Source organism: Triticum dicoccoides, chromosome 6A, assembly GCF_002162155.2.
Source record: "Triticum dicoccoides isolate Atlit2015 ecotype Zavitan chromosome 6A, WEW_v2.0, whole genome shotgun sequence".
Lineage (NCBI taxonomy): Eukaryota > Viridiplantae > Streptophyta > Magnoliopsida > Poales > Poaceae > Triticum > Triticum dicoccoides.
In genome coordinates, this window is record NC_041390.1 from 243,985,188 (window position 1) to 244,007,559 (window position 22,372).

Consider the following 22,372-nt stretch of genomic DNA (forward strand, 5'->3'; position numbering starts at 1 on the left):
GATCAAAGTGTTACTTGCCTTGCTGATGATCCGCAAAACCTAGAGACTCGTAGTAGCACGCTGTGCACTCCGGGAATTCTATCGCAAACAAACAATAGCATATATAAGCACTCAAGCATAGATGCACAAGTAAAACTTCAAATAAGAAGATCAAATCTGAAATTTCAACTGAAGAGCTTCGATTTGCAAAAAGAAACAACCAAAACAGAGCTACGGAACTGAAACTATGGTCAAAAGAACTTCGAAATCAAATCTGCTTGAAACCAAATTTTAAATTGTCAAAACCTTTTTCAAGTTGATTAAACAGAAAGAGGGGCTCGAGACGAAGATTTTGGCGTTGGTTTCATTGGATTTGGACAAACGGTTTAGAAACGACGAGGGTTTGAAGATCAGGGGCTAATCTGCGATAAAAGTAATCGCAGATAGGTCCCTGACAGAAAAAGAAAATAAAAGAAAAATCTATCGAACGAACGTCCGCTAACAGAGATGAACGGGCGAATTTGTTCGTTAAAACAAACAAACGTTCGCAAACGAACTAAACCAAGAAAAACCGAACCGGTCTAAAAATAAAAAACCGATCTAGGGTTTTGAAGAAAACCGGGCGGCTCTTACCTAAAAGCAAAAAAAAAATGGCATCAGAAACCGGCGAGATTCCGGCGGGCGAGCGACGTGCGGCAGCGGCTCCGGCGCAGCTCGGGCTGCGGGGCGGCTACGGGGCGGGGTGGCGATGTGGGGGTCGAGGACGGCGGCACCTCGGGCTTTAAAGGCCCAGGGGTAGGGGCGTGGCATGCGAGAGGGGGCGGCGCCGGCTGCTCGGGGTCGGACTCCCCAAATCCGTCATGAGCACGACGACGGGAGGCGGCGACGGGAGATGGGCCAGCTAGGCTTCGGCCCGGCTCGGTCCGAAACATTTTTTTAAAAAACAATTCCACCGAGAAAAATCCTAATAAATATAAAAAAATTCTAAAAATGCCAAAAATAATTTTCACCATTTTAATAAAATATTTAGAACAAAGTGTTCATTTTCTTGGCCTAAAATGCAATTTTGAAAAAATGCATATTTTTCTAATTCAAATAAAATAGCAATAAATCCAATAAAATTATTTATTTGATTTTAACATTTTTCCGCCAATATTCCTTTTATTTTGGAGAAGTCATATTATCTCCTCTCATATATTTTGATATTGAAATATTTTGGGAGAGAAAATAATTAAAACCAAATGATTCTTTTTTTCAATATTTGAGAAAATTCAAATATGAAAATAATAAAATTCCCAACTCTCTCCGTAGCTCCTTGAGTTGCTTAGGATTTTTAGGATCCAAACCAAAATGCAAATAAAATATGATACACATATGATACCTATGTATAACATTTCAAATTGAAAATTTGGGATGTTACAAACCTACCCCCTTAAGATGAATCTCGCCCTCGAGATTCGGGTTGGCTAGAAAATAGGTCTGGGTGGTCTTTCCGTAGATCTTCCTCTTGTTCCCAGGTGGCTTCGTCCTCGGTATGGTGGCTCCACTGAACTTTGCAAAACTTGATAACCTTGCTGCGGGTAACTCGGCTGGCAAACTCAAGAATCTTGATTGGTTTCTCCTTGTAGGTCAAATCACTTTCCAACTGAATTGCTTCCAGGGGCATTGTATCTCTCAGAGGAATATCGGCCATCTCAGCATGGCACTTCTTCAACTGGGAAACGTGAAACACATCATGAACTCCTGACAGTCCTTCAGGTAACTCCAATTTATTGGCCACTTCTCCCATACATTCCAAAACTCGGTATGGTCCTATAAATCTCAGGGCTAACTTTCCCTTAACTCCAAAATGTTTAACTCCTCGCAGAGCTGACACACGAAGATATGCTCTGTCTCCGATTTCATAGACTATCTCCTTGCGTTTTGAGTCTGCATAACTCTTCTGTCTGGACTGAGCTACCTTCAGTCTATCTCGGATCAATTTAACCTTCTCTTCTGACTCTTTGATCAAATCGGGTCCAAACAACTGACGGTCTCCAACTTCAACCCACATTAACGGTGTTCTGCACCTCCTTCCATACAAAGCTTCGAAAGGTGCCATCTTCAAACTGGCTTGGTAGCTATTGTTGTATGAGAACTTTGCGTAGGGCAAGTTATCATCCCAACTAGATTCATAATCTAGCGCACAAGCTCTCAACATGTCCTATAGAATCTGATTGACTCTCTCGGTCTGTCCATCTGTCTGCGGATGAAAGGCTGTGCTGAACTCTAGCCTGGTTCCCAAAGTCTGGTGCAACTGATGCCAAAACTTTAAAGTGAACTGTGTTCCTCTATTTGATATGATGGTCCTCAGAACTCCATGCAGACATACGATCATGGTCATATATATCTTGGCCAACTTCGCACTTGTATATGTGGTTTTCACTGGGATAAAGTGAGCCACTTTGGTCAAACGATCCACTACTACCCAAATAAAATCATATCCCGATCGGGTCCTGGGTAATCCGGTGATAAAATCCATGCCAAGCTTATCCCACTTCCATTCGGGTATTGGCACGGGCTGCAGTAATCCTGCCGGCTTTTGATGTTCTGCCTTCACTCTGTGACATACATCACATACGGCTACATGCTCGGCAATATCCTTCTTCATACCCGTCCACCAGAAACGCTCCTTCAAATCCAAATACATCTTGGTGTTTCCGGGGTGTATCGAATATGGCGAGTCATGAGCTTCCTGAAGTATCAACTTCCTGATCTCTGCATTATTGGGCACATAAACACGGTCCCCAAACCACAAGGTGTCATTCTCATCCTCACGAAAACCCTTGGCTTTTACTTTGCTCATCTTCTCCTTTATCTCAACAATTTCCTTATCATCCTTCCGAGCTTCTCGAATCCTTCCCAATAATGTCGACTGAACTTCCAATGCTGCAACAAAACCTCTAGGGACTATCTCCAAATGAAGCTCCCTGAGATCTTCGGCCAACTCCTTTGGTAAACCTCTGCTTACGAGGGTATTGGCATAACTCTTCCGGCTCAAAGCGTCTGCTACGACATTGGCCTTGCCTAGATGATAGTGCAATTTCATATCATAATCTTTTATAAGCTCCAACCATCTCCTTTGCCTGAGATTCAACTCCTTCTGTGTGAAAATGTACTTCAAACTCTTATGATCAGTGTACACATCACAATGATTTCCAATAAGAAAATGTCTCCAGGTCTTGAGTGCATGCACTACAGCTGCTAACTCCAAATCATGCGTGGCATAATTTAACTCATGCGGTCGAAGCTGACGTGAGGCATATGAAACAACTCTTCCGTCTTGCATAAGTACACCTCCAAGTCCTAAGCGAGATGCGTCGCAATACACTTGGAAATCCTTGCATATATCTGGCAAAATCAGCACTAGGCTGTAACCAAACGTTTTTTCAACTCCTGGAAACTTGCCTCACATTCATCTATCCATTTGAACTTGGTGTCCTTCTTCAACAACTCTGTCATGGGCTTCGCAATCTTATAGAAATTCTCAATGAATCTCCGGTAGTATCCCGCGAGTCCAAGAAAACTACGGATCTCTCCAACTGAGGTGGGCGCTAGCCAATCAGTGACAGACTGCACCTTGGTAGGATCTACTGCTATACCTTCTCCTTATATAACATGTCCAAGAAATCCAACTTCCTTCAACCAAAACTCACATTTGCTGAACTTGGCATATAATTGATGTTCCCTGAGCTTGTCGAGAACTAAACGCAAATGCTCCTTGTGTTCTTCTTCATTCTTCGAGTACACCAAAATATCATCAATGAACACCACAATAAACTTATCCAAGAACTCCATGAACACCTTATTCATCATACTCATGAAATAGGTAGGGGCATTAGTCAATCCAAATGACATAACCGTATACTCATATAGCCCGTACCTTGTGGTGAAGGTTGTCTTAGGTATATCCTTTTCTCGGATCTTCAAATGGTGATATCCTGATCATAAATCGATCTTGGAGAATACTTTAGCTCCTGGCAACTGGCCGAACAAATCATTGATCATCGGCAGAGGGTACTTGTTCTTAATCGTTACTTCATTCAATGCACGATAATCAACAACCATTCTCAAGGATCCATCCTTCTCAACCAAGAGCACTGGGGCTCCCCATGGTGACGAACTTCGTCGAATGTAACCTTTCTCCAATAACTCCTTAATCTGCTTCTTAATCTCCTCCAGATCATTTTTGGGCATCCAGTATGGTCTCTTCGATATTGGTCCGGTGCCTGGCAATAGTTCTATCAAAAAATCAATGTCTCGATCCGGCGGCATGCTTGGTAACTCTTCTGGAAATACATCTGGATAATCCTTCACTACAGGCACTTCCTCCTGAACAACTCCTGAGAGGGAATTTACTTGGGTTCTCCTTGGCACATGCCTGGATACATACTCGATCCTTTTTCCCTCCGGTGTGGTGAGCAGAATTGACTTACTGGCGCAATCGATGTTTCCTCCATACATCGATAGCCAATCCATTCCTAGTATCACATCCAATCCCTGTGACTCCAAAATTATCAAGTCTTAGGGGAAAACATGCCTACCTATGGTTAATGGCATATGAAAACATCCTTGGCTTGCCATATACTTCGCTCCTGGCGAGCTTACTAACATAGGTGCCCTAAGAACTTTGGTGCGCAAATTATACTTACCCACAAATCCCCTTGAAATGTATGAATGCGATGCACCGGTATAAAAAAGAACGATTGCAGTAAATGACTCAACCAAAAACTTACCTATAACTGCATCGGGCTGCTCTTCAATCTCCTCCACGTTCACGTGGTTCACCTGTCCCCTATTGAAAGGGTTGGGCTTCTTTCCTATGTTTCCATTTCCATTTCCATTCTTGAGTTCATGACACTCATTGGCATAGTGTCCAGTCTTCCCGCACTTGAAACAAGTAATGTGACTTTGATCCTTCTTGGCGGGTGTGGCTGGTTAGAGCGGTTCTAACTGCTGCCTGCTCCATTCCCATTTCCATTCTTGGGGCCACTGTGGTTATGAGAACCTCCTCCATTTTGGGTATGGCCTCCATGGTTATGGGTATAACCTCCCGAGTTCAGGGGAAAACGAGGCTTCTGTTGAGCTCCTGAATTGTACTTCCCTTGTCCATTCTTCCTTTTGCGGCTCTCAATCTGCCGCTGCTTCCCTTCAATCATAAGAGCCTTGTCTACCAACTCCTGGTAGTTGTTAAATATTGCCACCATTAACTGCATACTCATCTTATCATTCAGCCCTTCCATAAACTTCTCTTGCTTCGCGGCATCTGTGGCCACATCATCTGGGGCATAATGGGCTAACTTGCTAAACTCATCCACGTACTACCCCGTATTTGTGTTTGATTATTGTATTTTTGCAAAATATTTATTAAATATATCATGCATGTTTGCATGTTGAAGTTAATCTTTTTCTATGACTCGCTGAATGTTGAAGTGGGTCTTTTCTAGTGCATGTTGCTTGATGAGGTGACATGCTTGCATGTTGAGAGAAATAGATTAGTGGGGGCTAGCTATTTAGATATAGAAGATAAGACTAAAGTGCCAAGAATCATTGGACTTCTTTCTGGACTCACACCGTTCCTTTATACACAAGTATGATATGTCTTGTCTTTATTCTATAATCAAGTACAATAGTTTCGGATACTTCTTTAAGTCCTTCCTGTTTCTCCCCTTCCTGTCTGAAGAAATCTTTTGTGGTGAAACTGAAGTAGGAAGACGTCATGCTCAGCAAAGTTGAGTGTTGGAGTTGTGTCGAATATAGTGTACGAGGTAGGTTACAGTTGGACTTGTAGTTGTATTGTGTTTAGATAGGATATCGAGTCGTGTCCAAGTAGGACACTTGTATTCTAGGCCTCTCTTATATAGCGGGGGTAGACACACGATGTAACCTATGCCAACATAATAGCACCGGAACGCAGGGGAAGCCGACGGCATGTGCCGGTGTCCAGGGCGACCGGGTGCGGTATTGTAGCGGTGTCATGGGGAGGAGCGCCCATAGTCAGGCCCCGGGGATGTAGCCATATCGGTGAACCTCGTTAATAAATCTCGGTGTCGTACTCGTGTGATTGCTTGGTCTTTGGATGATCGACGGTGTGCCTCGGGTTTATTCTAACAAATGGTATCAGAGCAAGGTTACGAAGAGGTTGTGGAAGTTGATTTAGAGGAAGGATCTAATCTGAGATGCAGCCATCAGCGTGGTTCTCAGCGTGATCGAGAGAAGCAATCTGGAAACGCATGCAAGTGGCTGCGCCGTCATGGCAGGACAACAGAATCCTGGGCGATTTGGGCAAGGCATCGTGTGCACAGGCGGTGTGCCGGATCGAATTGTCTCAGCGGCGGCGACGCGTATCGATGTGGACAACTGGCCGTATTCGATTCGAAGCTTGTGAGGCACAAGTGCTGGAAGCCTAGGTCGGGACCGGTTCTCTAGTGAGCAGACGCGTGGACCTGTGGTGGCCCAAGGTCCTTGGCGCGCTACAGGGCAGGTGGCCCATGAGGCAGCGTAGGGCGTGGCCACGCACAGGCGGCTGGCTCAAGGAGCCGTGATGAAGCCAGATGCATGCGTACAGCTAGCAAGCCTGAGATTTGTTTGAGAGAAAAAAAGAGATCTGCATCATGTGGTGTTGACATCGCAGGGATAGCAACATAGTTAAAGAAAAATAAGCTTTGGAGGTTATGGAGGCAAAGTTTGGTGCACTCATTGAGACTATCAGGAAAGTAAATGTTTCTTTTGGAAGTGTTGCTAGTTACACACGAGGTTTTACCATGACGATGGCAGATTGGTGATGTGCGTACAAGGCTTGTGGAGTCTCGAGCATATCGTACAGTCGAACGAGTTCGGCTGGGTCGGACTAGGCAGTCTGACGGATCGACGCAAGTCGGTTGATACAGAAGACGGTGGTGGGATCAGCGACGACATAGGTGCGTGATGCTGATGGTGACCGACTTCTGGGGCGTGGAAACACGTGGCACATGCCTGAGTGCTTGTGTGGCTTCAACAAGACTATGGTGCGGGATTGATTCAAGGTGGTGTATACACGGAGCTTGAAGTCAATGAGGCGCAGGGGTGGACTGATCATCTACCATGGAGTCATGTTGAAGGTGGAGCTGGAGTCTGGAGGACTTCACTCGGTGCTGATTGAGGGGCTACGGTGTAAGAGCTCAGAGAGTCGAAGCCTATTCAGCTGAGAAAAAGCGAGTGACATGCAGTTCGGACCGGAGCCCAGTGGTCTGATGGAAGCATGAAACTCGTCATCGGTCGGTGATGATCGGTGGTACTCTGCGGTGGGGGTTGAGTGGTGTGGTTTTGCGACCCTTGAGACTCGACCGGGACAGCGGAGGCTCGGCGCGGGAATAGCGGCAAGGCGTGCGGTATGCACGGGGCATGGAGACGGGCCAGGGCTCTGGTGGTCATACATGTGGTGAGACAACTGTGAATTTGACTCGGGATGACTACAAACAACGGTGAAATTCTTTCAAGTTTCAGACAGACGGTCAAGAAAGAAGCGGTGATATTGAGTCCAGGTAACTCTTATGTGTGACACCCAATATGTGAGTTGTTCACTTTCACGCAGGTCAGTGATCAGTGTGTGATGGCATTGGACTGATACTCTGAAAGTTGGGAGCACAAACTAGAGTAACAAGGAACTTAATTTTGCTCGAGTGTTGACTGTGATCAAGAAAAGAAGGGACTACAAGTTGCAGGTGGAGTCACATGGAGTCTTTGGAGTAGCAGCGGTGCTCATGGGATAAACTCAAGTTCAATGTACATGGAAGTTTGACGCATGGACAAATCTAGGGTGGTGGAGTATATTCGCCAAGGTGGAGTTTGTTGGAGTTGTGTTGAATATAGTGTATGAGGTAAGTTACAGTTGGACTTGTAGTTGTATTGTCTTTAGATAGGATATCGAGTCGTGTCCAAGTAGGACATCTGTATTCTAGGCCTCTCTTATATAGCGGAGGTAGACATACGATGTAACCTATGCCAACATAATAGCACCGGAACGCAGGGAAAGCCGGCGGCATGTGCCGGTGTCCAGGGCGACCGGGTACGGTATTGTAGCGGTGTCATGGGAAGGAGCGCCCATAGTCAGACCCTGGAATGTAGCCATATCGGTGAACCTCGTTAATAAATCTCGGTGTCGTGCTCGTATGATTGCTTGGTCTTCGGATGATCAACGGTGTGCCTCAGTTTTATTCTAACATTGAGATTGACTTTAAGTGTGGCTTAGCAAAGTTGAGATTGTGAGAATGGGAGCCCGCTTAAAAAGTTTTTTATGCTTGAACATTAATTACACAGTTATTCATTTAGGTAGGAATAATTGTACAAGTTATAACCAGTTGCTTTTGTTCGTGCACGCATAATAACCATTTCCGAGCATCAAGTACTTCAAGTTTAGTAATTGCTACTGCCTTCCCATCTAGATGCATGGTCGTTCCTTATTTGTTCCTGTACAAATGATGAAACTTTAGAAAATCATGACGTTTGCATAAATATAGAAACTCATGGTAGAAATCTGTTAGTAGAAGTAAAAATGATATTTTTATTTATTTTTGTTTAATCATTATTTGCTGAGATATTTGTAGCTGGTAATGGTGAAAAAATATTGTATTAAAATACAGAGAGGAGCCTACAGAGAGTAACTCCTCCCATCACTGTATTGGTGAAATATTTATGGATCACACAACATGGAAATTGACGGAGATGGAGATGTCAGGCTCAACACCTGAGGTGGACAAGAAGATGACTCACGAGGGTGGCGGGCTCACATCAACCTCAAAGGTTAAGCGACATCTCTAGCTCACTGCAACCTGTAACACAAGTAACACCTTTATCACGGCTGATGGAGATTTTGGTTCTCGTACTGGAATTTACTTGGGCTAAACTCGGGAACATGATAGTCTGAATTTGGCCATCGTAAATGCTGCAGTTCTATGAGGATCTCCTTGCTTGGAAAATTTGCCTTCTCTGGATCTTGGTTTCTTTAAATTGATGTGCTGAATTCACATTTAGCAGAAAAGTTTATTGTGTGCACAAACTGTTCAGTTGTCCATATGTACAAACATATATTTTGTTTTTCGTTATTTATCTCTATAACTCAGTTTGAGTACTCAACTTGACAATAGTTTTTTTGGAGATGGTACTTGTGAAATATTTTTGAAATTTTTAGTGTGCTTTACAAGCTTCATAATCCATCGATATACATCTAGTTTATCTGCAGGATAGATATTCATTGGGAATTCAATATTCCTCTAGAGAAAACAATTGCTTTTTTTGGCAGATCGGTATATATTTAGTAGTGGAGATTCAGCTAGCACACATGCATTTCCCGTGTACTTCAGAGATTTTTTTATCACTTGGCAGACGCCGTTCTCGAACCACCAGGCACGTGAAAAGGGAAGGAATTTTTGTGATGTGCCCATATGATGGAGATAACATGGAGGATAGTTCGGACAACCACAATCCCCTTGGTTTGGATATATGGGTGTCCGGATTGTCTAGTTGCCCGTTTTATGTCAAAACACGCTCGGACGTACGAGGAAAGAATGAGCTCCGACCTTAAAAATGACGTTAATTATTTGTCTGATTTGTTTATATGCATTCTAGCCCGTAGCAACGCACGGACATTCTACTAGTCCCTGTAATGCCAGACCTGAAGTTCCTAACTAAAGCATGATCTTTGACCCAATGATGCTCTATTAATTGAGCAACAGTTCGACATGCAACTGCAAGCAGAGGTTTTGAAGCTTTTGCCTTCAAAAAAAATATATTTGGGGTATTAGGTATGTCATTGTTTTTCCTAATTTGATAACCTGAAAAATGAATAGACATTAGTTTGTATTCAACTTACAAAGGGGAATACATAAAAAAAACCATCAGTAGCCTTGCTCCACTCCATAGGAGCTTCCTTTAAAGAAGTTTATAGATATACTAGCAAAAGAGTCTGTGCGTTGCAATGGGAGAGAAAAGATAACACACGCTCTTAACTCAACAACCATCACTCAAGACCACAATAGATCCATCTCCTTTATTTTCGTGAGGCATCATATTTGTGTTGCCGCTTATCCTCATTCTCACCCTCGCCGGCGATGGCCTCTGTGTTCACACAAAACAACAAAAAACGTGTGTTGAATATGGTTAAACCTAAGGTGTCTCTCTCTCCCTCTCTCTCCCTCTCTCTCTCGCTTTCTCTCACTCTCGCGATGAGAAATCTATTGTTTCTCCTGCGACATTTTTCAGAGGTATGCATGTGTAGTTATCGATGTTTTCTTTTCCGTATATGGTTGTATTTGGGTGTTTATTTGCAATCCAGATCGCCGCCGGTATAAAAAAACAAATCGTGCGCTATAAATTATAAGTTTGCTTCCATAAAATATTTAAAAAATATTTAACAGGTAAAATTAACATCATATTTAGATTCCACACATTTTTCTAATAAAATTTCATATATAATATGTTAAAATCGAAGTTACGGTTTAAAAGATACAGATAATTTAGAAAATCATTTTGTTTGACTCAAATATATTCCAAAATAATATTTAAAAATACTTAACAGGTAAAAATAATCTCATATTCATATTCTACATATTTTTAAAGCATGATCTTTGACCCAATGATGCTCTATTAATTGAGCAACAGTTCGACACGCAACTGCAAGCAGAGTTTTTGAAAGCTTTTGCCTTCAAAAACAAAAATATTTGGGGTATTAGGTATGTCATTGTTTTTCCTAATTTGATAACCTGAAAAATGAATAGACATTAGTTTATATTCAACTTACAAGGGGGAATATATAAAAAACCATCAGTAGCCTTGCTCCATCATAGGAGCTTCCTTTAAAGAATTTTATAGATATGTTTTTTTGCGGGGAATTTTATAGATATGTATGCTGAGTTGCTGACATCTGCATGAGTATAATACATATTAAATAAAATAATGACTATAAAAAATATAAGAATTGTCATATCACTGACACGGTGTAGTATAATTGCTCCTTAGGTATCACCATTATGATCGACAAGTATAATTGCTCCTTTGATATCCTTGTGATAAAGGTAATTTAATCAGTAAGGATTAAGAAAAAAATTGCAGCTTTATCAATAGAAAGGGCCATCTCTCTTATGTATTTTGATGACCGCTCAATACATCTGCACTGCATTATGCCAGAGAGGATTTGTGCAGTGTATATCCGGAATTAGGCCTCCCCAGACGGACCATATTCTTGAGCAACTTATGTCTAAAGTGCCCAGAATCAAACTCAAGATAGACTGCAACTATCTCGCAGGAGAACATTGCAATCTGAAACATATTCACGGAAAAAATATAAGAATCAAGCATAAAGAGAAAAAAAATATTCACATGAATCTCAATGTAAAATCAATGACATATGACTTAGATGTACAATACTTATGGCACATCTAGATATGCTTTAGCAAAACTGAAAATATAATTCAGTTGAATGAAACTCCTCATATATTACACCGCAGCGATTTACTGATTCACTTCAAAAATAATAATTTATCTAACGAATTCAGCACCACCTAACTTTTGTGGTACACATTGCAGCGACCACAGCAGACGGACCGTGGATGTGCTTAAAGACATTGAAGGGGGCATGACCGCCACTTCTGGAGTTTCCGGTTAACCTGCCAACACGGTTGCCACTTGGGTTTCCGCTACAAGCATAGCGGTGCTGGGGGTGGACGGAGACAAACGAGCAAAGTAGGGAGATCGAGAGAAGCGATTATGGAAGGCTTTTTTTACCTGTCCAAGAACCATTGGAGATTATCAGCTAAAGAATTTCGGAGATATATCCAAGATCTGCCCGACTCAATTTCATTATGAACGGCACTTGTACAAAATTTTGATCAGGAGGATAATAGCATAACATAATGGTTGGGTGGAAGAAGGAATAGTATATTAATGGGAAGAAAATGAAGATATAAAGGGTACGTACCTAGCAAAGCACCATGCTGATGGATATTCTATCGCCGGAGTGGAAAGGGTGAGTTGAGAGTGGTAGAGGAAGAAGTATATATATACACGTGCCTGAACTGAGGCAGCAGAAGGACGAGAAAACAGAGAGACATCCATTAGTCACCGCTGGCAAGGGGCACACATCATCCGCCATGAATGCCTGAAGAGAAACTGAAAGTTAGAGGGGCAGTTTCACTCGAGGAACAGCCGAACAGCCAGGCATTGCGTGGACGTGCATCGGCGTGTGGTCCGGAGGTCCCCCGACCAGACCTACCGCACAAAGTTGATCCGCGGTCGTATCGCCTGCGTCTCCTGGGCGTTGGGCGGGGTCGCCTCTTCGTCTGCGTCGTCTCCCCTCCTCTCTGTCAGCGAACGATCCGCTCGTCCTCTCAGTCCACCACATCGATCGATCCCCCCTCGTGATCTCTCTCGAATTAGCGTACTCGGTCGGTAGCTAATTGGGCCGCCCTGCGCCGGATCCCCCTTTATCTCGTAGAGAGTAGTTATTTTGGGCTCGCAGATTAGTTTTTTTATTAGAAAACTCGCCACTTTATTATATAATAGCAATGCTCATAGGTACATGATGTTGGTCATGGGACTCCCAACCAAACATGCCGCCCTACCCCTAAGTTACAAGCGAACTTGGCGAGATTATGAGCCTCGAAATTATTATTTTCTACGCTAAATAACAAAAACAACTGAATCGAATAAGCTTCTACGAAGCGTTATTTCATATACTATAGCTGAATGCGGACCTCCTGTTCCTTCTTTTATATCTTAAACCACTCCTTTGCAATCTGAGGTGATCATCATGTTTGTCACCTGAAGATCCTCTGCAAGAGCTAGAGCCTCCCTGCATGCAAAAGTTTCCAAGGTTGTGGGGTCAGTTATGCTACGGTAAACAACCGCATATGAGCCCAAATATAATCCTGTGTGGTCTCGACACACCGCTGAGACTGCCCCGCCGCGTCTATGGCGCCCAACAGCTCCATCAACGTTGATTTTAGTGACACCCACCGGTGACACTAGCCAATTCCTTGCCCCTCCTCACGATGCTGCTACTTGTACTTGGCGCTCGTTGGGATTCTCCGGCTGCTGCAGCTCGTTAATATACAAGGTTACAAACGATGAAGTATGCATCGGGGATTGAAAAATTCCTTCGTGGATCGCCTTCCGTCTGGCGTACCATATCACTCATAGAGTGACAACCATCATTGTGAACGACTTTTGATCAAGATCATCGTTCAACCTAAACAGCTAGTTCTTGGCGCTAATCTCCCCATTCTCCGCCATTTGTGCCACCAGGCCCGGGTCGGATAGTGCCCAAGTGCAGCGGGCCGACGTGCATGACACCAGGGCGTGACACCATGAATCGGGAGACCCACACAACGGACAAGCGTCGCGTGTTGCCATGTTCCATTTGTTCAAAACGTTCGTAGTTGGGAGAGAGTGGCGGGCTAGGCGCCACAGGAAAACTCTGACCTTTGATGGCACCGTCAGCGACCGAAGTGAGGACCGGTCCCGCTCCTCTCTGTCATTGCTTGAGGACCCGCTCCTGCCTTCAAGCCAGTTTTCCCGAGTGATTTTAGTTTTGATCATAAACTTGTAAGCCGAGCTCACCGTAAAAAGTCTCTTCTTCTCCGGATGCCATGCCCAAAAATCCTCTATATTGCTCGTGCATACATGGATCCACAAAATCGCCTGTGCATCAGTTGACAAGAACAACGCTCGCACTAGGTTTTCATTCCAAGAACCCGTTGCTAGAAGAAGTAGCTCCGAAACAAGCTGTGGTGGGTCTTGGACCAGAGACACAATTGGCCGCAATGATCCCTCCTTGGGTATCCAGTTATGATCCCAAATTCTCGTAGTCCGACCATTGCCAATCCTCCGAATTATGCCATGTTTTAGGATGTATCGTCCCTTTGGGATAGCTCGCCAGATCTGCGATGGACCTGAGCCCAACCCTGCCATAAGAAATTCCGTATTTGGGAAGTAGGATGTCTTGAGGATCCTTGCGCTCAGTGATGATGGATCATGCATCACCCTCCACGGCTTTCTGGCTAACAGTGCTAGATTAAAGAGTTCAAGGTCTTTGAAACCCAGACCTCCCAAGTACTTCGGCCTTGTCATTACCTCCCATGATACCCAAGCCGGTTTCCGTTGCCCCTCCTTGCAATCCCACCAGAACTTACGGATGATAGAGTTTATATGTTCACATAAACCTCTAGGAAGCTTGAAACATGACATGGAATAAACTGGGATAGCTTGTGCAACCGACTTGATTAGTACCTCCTTGCCCATCCAACCTTTCACCTTGTCCCACACCTGCTCGCTCAAGTGTTTGAAGGTGCCCTTTTTTGAATGTCCAACATCTGTGGTCATTGAAGGAAATATGCCCTAGAGGCAATAATAAAGTTGTTATTTATATTTCCTTATATCATGATAAATGTTTATTATTCATGCTATAATTGTATTAACCGGAAACTTAATACATGTGCGAATACATAGACAAACAGATTATCACTAGTATGCCTCTACTTGACTAGCTCGTTGAATGAATGATGGTTATGTTTCCTAACCATAGACATGAGTTGTCATTTGATTAACGAGATCACATCATTAGAGAATGATTTGATTGACTTGACCCATCCGTTAGCTTAGCACGATGATCGTTTAGTTTGTTGCTATTGCTTTCTTCATGACTTATACATGTTCCTATGACTATGAGATTATGCAACTCCCGAATACTGAAGGAACACTTTGTGTGCTACCAAACGTCACAACGTAACTGGGTGATTATAAAGGTGCTTTAGAGGTGTCTCCGATGGTACTTGTTGAGTTGGCATAGATCAAGATTAAGATTTGTCACTCCGATTGTCGGAGAGGTATCTCTGGGCCCTCTCGGTAATGCACATCACTTTAAGCCTTGCAAGCAATGCAACTAATGAGTTAGTTGCGGGATGATGTATTACGGAATGAGTAAAGAGACTTGCCGATAACGAGATTGAACTAGGTATTGAGATACCGATGATCAAATCTCGGGCAAGTAACATACCGATGACAAGGGAACAACATATGTTGTTATGCGGTTTGACAGATAAAGATCTTCGTAGAATATGTAGGAGCCAGTATGAGCATCCAGGTTCCGCTATTGGTTATTGACCAAAGACGAGTCTCGGTCATGTCTACATAGTTCTCGAACCCGTAGGGTCCGCACGCTTAATGTTCGATGACGATCGGTAATTTGAGTTTATGTGTTTTGATGTATCGAAGGTAGTTCGGAGTCCCATATGAGATCGGGGACATGACGAGGAGTCTCGAAATGGTCAAGACGTAAAGATCGATATATTGGATGACTATATTCGGGCATCGGAAAGGTTCCGAGTGATTCGGGTATTTTTTGGAGTACCGGAGAGTTACGGGTATTCGTCGGGGAGTATATGGGCCTTATTGGGCTTTAGGGGAAAGAGAGAGAGGAGGCTGCACGCCCCCAAGGCCTAGTCCGAATTTGACTAGGGAGAGGGGCGGCACCCCCTCCTTCCTTCTCTTCTCTTTTCCCTTTCCTTCTTTCCTACTCCTACTACATGGAAGGGGGGGGGGATCCTACTCCCGATGGGAGTAGGACTCCCCAGGGCGCACCATAGTTGAGGGCCGGCCCTCCCCCTCCTCCACTCCTTTATATACGGGGGAGGGGGGCACCCCATGGACACACAAGATTATCATTGATCTTTTAGCCGTGTGCGGTGCCCCCCTCCACCATAATCCACCTCGATCATATCGTAGCGGTGCTTAGGTGAAGCCATGCGTCGGTAGCTTCATCAACACCGTCATCTCGCCATCGTGCTGACGAAGCTCTCCCTCAAAGCTCTACTGGATCGTGAGTTGGCGGGACGTCACCAAGCTGAACATGTGCAGATCGCGGAGGTGCCGTACGTTCGGTACTGAGGATCGGTCGATCGTGAAGACGTACAACTACATCAACCGCGTTGTCATAACGCTTCCACTTTCGGTCTACGAGGGTACGTGGACGACACTCTCCCCTCTCGTTGCTATGCATCACCATGATCTTGTGTGTGCATAGGATTTTTTTTGAAATTACTGCGTTCCCCAACAGTGGCATCCGAGCCAGGTTTATGCGTAGATGTCATATGCACGAGTAGAACACAAAGGAGTTGTGGGCGTGGGTATATACATATTGCTTGCCGTCACTAGTTGATTCTTGATTCAGCGGCATTGTTGGATGAAGCGGCCCAGACCGACATTACGCGTACGCTTATGAGGGACTGGTTCTACCGATGTGCTTCGCACACAGGTGGATAGTGGGTGTCTATTTCTATAGCTTAAGTTGAATCGGATTCAATGAACAAGGTTGTTTATGAAGATCAAAAAGCAATCACTATACCGCATTGTGGTTTTTGATGCGTAGGTAAGAACGGTTCTTGCTCAGCCCATAGCAGCCACGTAAAACTTGCAACAACAAAGTAGAGGACGTCTAACTTGTTTTTGCAGGGCATGTTGTGATGTGATATGGTCAAGGCATGATGAGATATAAATTTTTGCATGAGATGATCATGTTTTGTTCAAGTTATTGGCAACTGGCAGAAGCCTTATGGTTGTCGCTTTATTGCATAAGATGCATGCGCCATACAATTGCTTTACTTTATCGCTATGCGATAGCAATAGTTGCAAAAGCAAAGGTTGGCGAGACGACCATGTGATGACACATTGATAGAGATCAAGATGATGGAGATCATGGTGTCATGCCGGTGACGATAGAGATCATGACGATAATTTGGAGATGGAGATCAAAGGCGCAAGATGATCATGGCCATATCATGTCACATATTTTGATTGCATGTGATGTTTATCCTTTATGCATCTTATTTTGCTTAGTTCGGCGGTAGCATTATAAGATGATCTCTCACTAAATTTCAAGGTACAAGTGTTCTCCCTGAGTATGCACCGTTGCCAAAGTTCGTCGTGCTGAGACACCACGTGATGATCAGGTGTGATAAGCTCTACGTTCACATACAATGGGTGCAAGCCAGTTTTGCACACGCAGAAATACTTGGGTTAAACTTGACGAGCCTAGCATATGCAGATATGGCCTCAGAACACTGAGACCGAAAGGTCGAGCATGAATCATATAGTAGATATGATCAACATAGTGATGTTCACCATTGAAAACTACTCCATTTCACGTGATGATCGGTCATGGTTTAGTTGATTTGGATCACGTGATCACTTAGATGATTAGAGGGCTGACTATCTAAGTGGGAGTTCTTAAATATGATTAATTGAACTTTAATTTATCATGAACTTAGTCCTGATAGTATTTGCATAACTATGTTGTAGATCAATAGCTCATGATGTAGCTCCCCGTTTATTTTGATATGTTCCTAGAGAAAAACTAAGTTGAAAGATGTTAGTAGCAATGATGCGGATTGGATCCGTGATCTGATTATCCTCATTGCTGCATAGAAGAATTATGTCCTTGATGCACCGCTAGGTGACAGACTGATTGCAGGAGCAGATGCAGACATTATGACATTTGGCGAGCTCGATATGATGACTACTTGGTAGTTTAGTGCACCATGCTTTACGACTTAGAATCGGGGCTTCAAAAACATTTTGAACACCGCAGAGCATATGAGATGTTCCAAGAGTTGAAATTAGTATTTCAGACTCATGCCCATGTCGAAAGGTATGAAACCTTTGACAAGAACTTTGCCTACAAGATGGAGGAGAATAGCACAACTAGTGAGCATGTGCTCAGAATGTATGAGTACTACAATCACTTGAATCAAGTGGGAGTTAATCTTTCAGATAAGATAGTGATTGACAGAGTTCTCTAGTCACTATCACCAAGTTACTGGAACTTCGTGATGAACTATAATATGCAAGGGATAATGAAAACGATTCCCAAGCTCTTCGTGATGCTGAAATCGATGAAGGTAGAAATCAAGAAAAGCATCAAGTGTTGATGGTTGACAAGACCACTAGTTTCAAGAAAAAGGGCAAAGGGAAGAAGGGGAACTTCAAGAAGAACGGCAAGCAAGTTGCTGCTCAAGTGAAGAAGCCCAAGTCTAGACCTAAGCCTGAGACTAAGTGCTTCTACTGCAAAGGGACTAGTCACTGGAAGCAGAAATGCCCCAAGTATTTGGCGGATAAGAAGGATGGCAAAGTGAACAAAGGTATATTTGATATACATGTTATTTATGTGTACTTTACTAGTGTTTATAGCAACCCCTCAGTATTTGATACTAGTTCAGCTGCTAAGATTAGTAAATCGAAATGGGAGTTGCAGAATGAACAGAGACTAGTTAAGGGTGAAGTGATGATGTGTGTTGGAAGTGGTTCCAAGATTGATATGATCATCATCGCACACTCCCAATACTTTTGGGATTAGTGTTGAACCTAAATAAATGTTATTTGGTGTTTGTGTTAAGCATGAATATGATTTGATCATGTTTATTGCAATATGGTTATTCACTTAAAGTCAGAGAATAATTGTTGTTCTGTTTACATGAATAAAACTTTCAATGGTCATACACCCAAGGTGAATGGTTTATTGAATCTCGATCATAGTGATACACATATTCATAAGATTGAAGCAAAAGATGCAAAGTTAATAATGATAGTGCAACTTATTTGTGGCACTGCCATTTAGGTCATATTGGTGTAAAGCACATGAAAAAAATCCATGCTGATGGGCTTTTGGAATCACTTGATTATGAATAAGTTGATGCTTGGGAACCATGCCTCATGGGCAAGATGACTAAGACTCCATTCTCCGGAACAATGGAGCGAGCAACAGACTTGTTGGAAATAATACATACTGATGTATGCAGTCCGATGAGTGTTGAGGCTCGCGACAGGTATTGTTATTTTCTGGCCTTCACACATGATTTGAGTAAGATATGGTTATACCTTCTTGATGAAATATAAATCTAAAACATTTGAAAAGTTCTAATAATTTCAGAGTGAAGTGGAAAATCATCATAACAAGAAAATAAAGTTTCTACGATCTGATCATGGAGGAGAATATTTGAGTTACGAGTTTGGTCTTCATTTGAAACAATGCGGAATAGTTTTGCAACTCACGCCACCTGGAACACCACAACGTAATGGTGTGTCCGAACATCATAACCGTACTTTATTAGATATGGTGCAATCTATGATGTCTCTTACCGATTTACCAGTATCGTTTTTGGGTTATGCATTAGAGACAGCTGCATTCACGTTAAATAGGGCACCATCTAAATCCGTTGATACGATGCCATATGAACTATGGTTTAGCAAGAAACCTAATCTGTCGTTTCTTAAAGTTTGGGGCTATGATGCTTATGTGAAAAAGTTTCTACCTGATAAGCTGGAACCCAAATCGGAGAAATACGTCTTCATAGGATACCCAAAGGAAACTGTTGGGTACACCTTCTAGCACAGATCCGAAGGCAAGATATTCGTTGCTAAGAATGGATCCTTTCTAGAGAAGAAGTTCCTCTCGAAAGAAGTGAGTGGGAGGAATGTAGAACTTGATAAGGTAATTGTACCTTCTCCTGAATTGGAAAGTAGTTCATCACAGAAATCAGTTCGAGTGATTCCTACACCAATTAGTGAGGAAGCTAATGATGATGATCATGAAACTTCAGATCAAGTTGCCGCCAAACCTCGTAGGACAACCAGAGTATGGTCCGCACCAGAGTGGTACGGTAATCCTCTCTGGAAGTCATGTTACTAGACCATGATGAACCTACAAACTATGAGGAAGCGATGATGAGCCCAGATTCTGCGAAATGGCTTGAGGCCATGAAATCTAAGATGGGATCATGTATGAGAACAAAGTATGGACTTTCATTGACTTGCCCGATGATCGGTATGTCATGGAGAATAAATGGATCTTCAAGAGGAAGACGGACGCTGATAGTAGTGTTACTATCTACAAAGCTCGAATTGTCGCAAAATGTTTTCGACAAGTTTAAGGTGTTGACTACAATGAGATTTTCTCACTCGTATCGATGCTTAAAAGTCTGTCTGAATCATGTTAGCAGTTGCCGCATTTTATAAAATCTGGCAAATGGATGTCAAAAATGCATTCCTTAATGGATTTCTTAAAGAAGAGTTGTATATGATGCAACCAGAAGGTTTTGTCGATCCTAAAGGTGCTAACAAAGTGAGCAAGCTCCAGTGATCCATCTATGGACTGGTGCAAGCATCTCAGAGTTGGAATATTGAAGGAAATATGCCCTAGAGGCAATAATAAAGTTATTAATTATTTCCTTATTTCATGATAAATGTTTATTATTCATGCTAGAATTGTATTAACCGGAAACATAATACATGTGTGAATATATAGACAAACATAGTGTCACTAGTATGCCTCTACTTGACTAGCTCATTGATCAAAGATGGTTAAGTTTCCTAACCATAGACATGAGTTGTTATTTGATCAATGAGATCACATCATTAGGAGAATGATGTGATTGACTTGACCCATTCCGTTAGCTTAGCACTCGATCGTTTGTTTACTGCTATTGCTTTCTTCATGACTTATACATGTTCTTATGACTATGATATTATGCAACTCCCGAATACCGGAGGAACACTTTGTGTGCTACCAAATGTCACAACGTAACTGGGTGATTATAAAGGTTCTCTACAGGTGTCTCCGATGGTACTTGTTGAGTTGGCATAGATCAAGATTAGGATTTGTCACTTCGATCGTCGGAGAGGTATCTCTGGGCCCTCTCGGTAATACACATCACTACAAGCCTTGGAAGCATGATAACTAATGAGTTAGTTACGAGATGATGTATTATAGAACGAGTAAAGAGACTCGCCGGTAATGAGATTGAACTAGGTATTGGGATACCGACAATCAAATCTCGGGCATGTAACATACCGATGACAAAGAGAACAACGTATACTGTTGTGCGGTTTGATCGATAAAGATCTTCGTAGAATATGTAGGAACCAATATGAGCATCCAAGTTCCGCTATTGGTTATTGACCGGAAACGTGTCTCGGTCATGTCTACATAGTTCTCGAACCCGTAGGGTCCGCACGCTTAAAGTTCTGTGATGATCAGTTTTATGAGTTTGTATGTTTTGATGTACCGAAGGTAGTTTGGAGTCCTGGATGTGATCACGGACATGATGAGGAGTCTCGAAATGGTTGATACATAAAGATTTATATATTGGAAGCCTATATTTGGATATTGGAAGTGTTCTGGGTGAAATCGGGATTTTACCGGAGTACCGGGGGTTACCGGAACCCCCCCGGGGGTTTAATGGGCCAAGATGGGCCTTAGTGGAAGAGAGGAGGGGCTGCCAGGGCAGGCCGTGCGCCCCCTCTCCCTCTAGTCCGAATTGGACAAGGAGGGGGCACCCCCATTTCCTTCCTCTCTCCCTCCTCCTTCCCCCTTCTCCTACTCCAACTAGGAAAGGAGGGATTCCTACTCCCGGTGGGAGTAGGACTCCTCCTGGCGCGCCTCCTCCTGGCCGGCCGCCTCTCCCCCTTCCTCCTTTATATATGGGGGTAGGGGGCACCTCTAGACACACAAGTTGATCATTGAGATCTCTCCAGCTGTGTGCGGTGCCCCCTCCACCATAATACACCTCGGTCATACTGTAGCGGTGTTTAGGCGAAGCCCTGCTGCGGTAGCTTCATCAACATCGTCACCACGACGTCGTGCTGACGAAACTCTTCCCCGAGCTCTATTGGATCGTGAGTTCGCGGGACGTCACCGAGCTGAACGTGTGCTGAACGCAGAGGTGCCATATGTTCGGTACTGAGGATCGGTCGATCATGAAGACGTACGACTACATCAAACGCGTTCTCATAATGCTTCCACTTAACGGTCTACGAGGGTACATGGACGACACTCTCCCCTCTCGTTGCTATGCATCACCATGATCCTGCGTGTGCGTAGGAATTTTTTTGAAATTACTACGTTCCCCAATAGTGGCATCCGAGCCTGGTTTAATGCGTTGATGTTATATGCACGAGTAGAACACAAGTGAGTTGTGGGCGATACAAGTCATACTGCTTACCAACATGTCATACTTTGGTTTGGAGGTATTGTTGGATGAAGCAGCCCGGACAGACATTACGCGTAGGCTTACGCGAGACTGGTTCTACCGACGTGCTTTGCACACAGGTGGCTGGCGGGTGTCAGTTTCTCCAACTTTAGTTGAACCGAGTGTGACTACGCCCGGTCCTTGAGAAGGTTAAAACAACACCAACTTGAAGAACTATCGTTGTGGTTTTGATGCGTAGGTAAGAACGGTTCTTGCTCAGCCCGTAGCAACCACGTAAAACTTGCAACAACCAAGTAGAGGACGTCTAACTTGTTTTTGCAGGGCATGTTGTGATGTGATAT

General features: G+C 43.4%; 1 long non-coding RNA gene across 1 annotated transcript; it reads right to left on the bottom strand.

Annotated features, from left to right (window-relative positions):
• Positions 1-11,380: 11,380 nt before the first annotated feature.
• On the bottom strand, positions 11,381-12,375 carry LOC119319372. Its single transcript, XR_005154449.1, has 3 exons — positions 12,266-12,375; positions 11,972-12,151; positions 11,381-11,778 (listed from the first exon to the last, which is right to left on the bottom strand). It is a non-coding gene; the product is annotated as an uncharacterized LOC119319372 (long non-coding RNA).
• Positions 12,376-22,372: the final 9,997 nt, after the last annotated feature.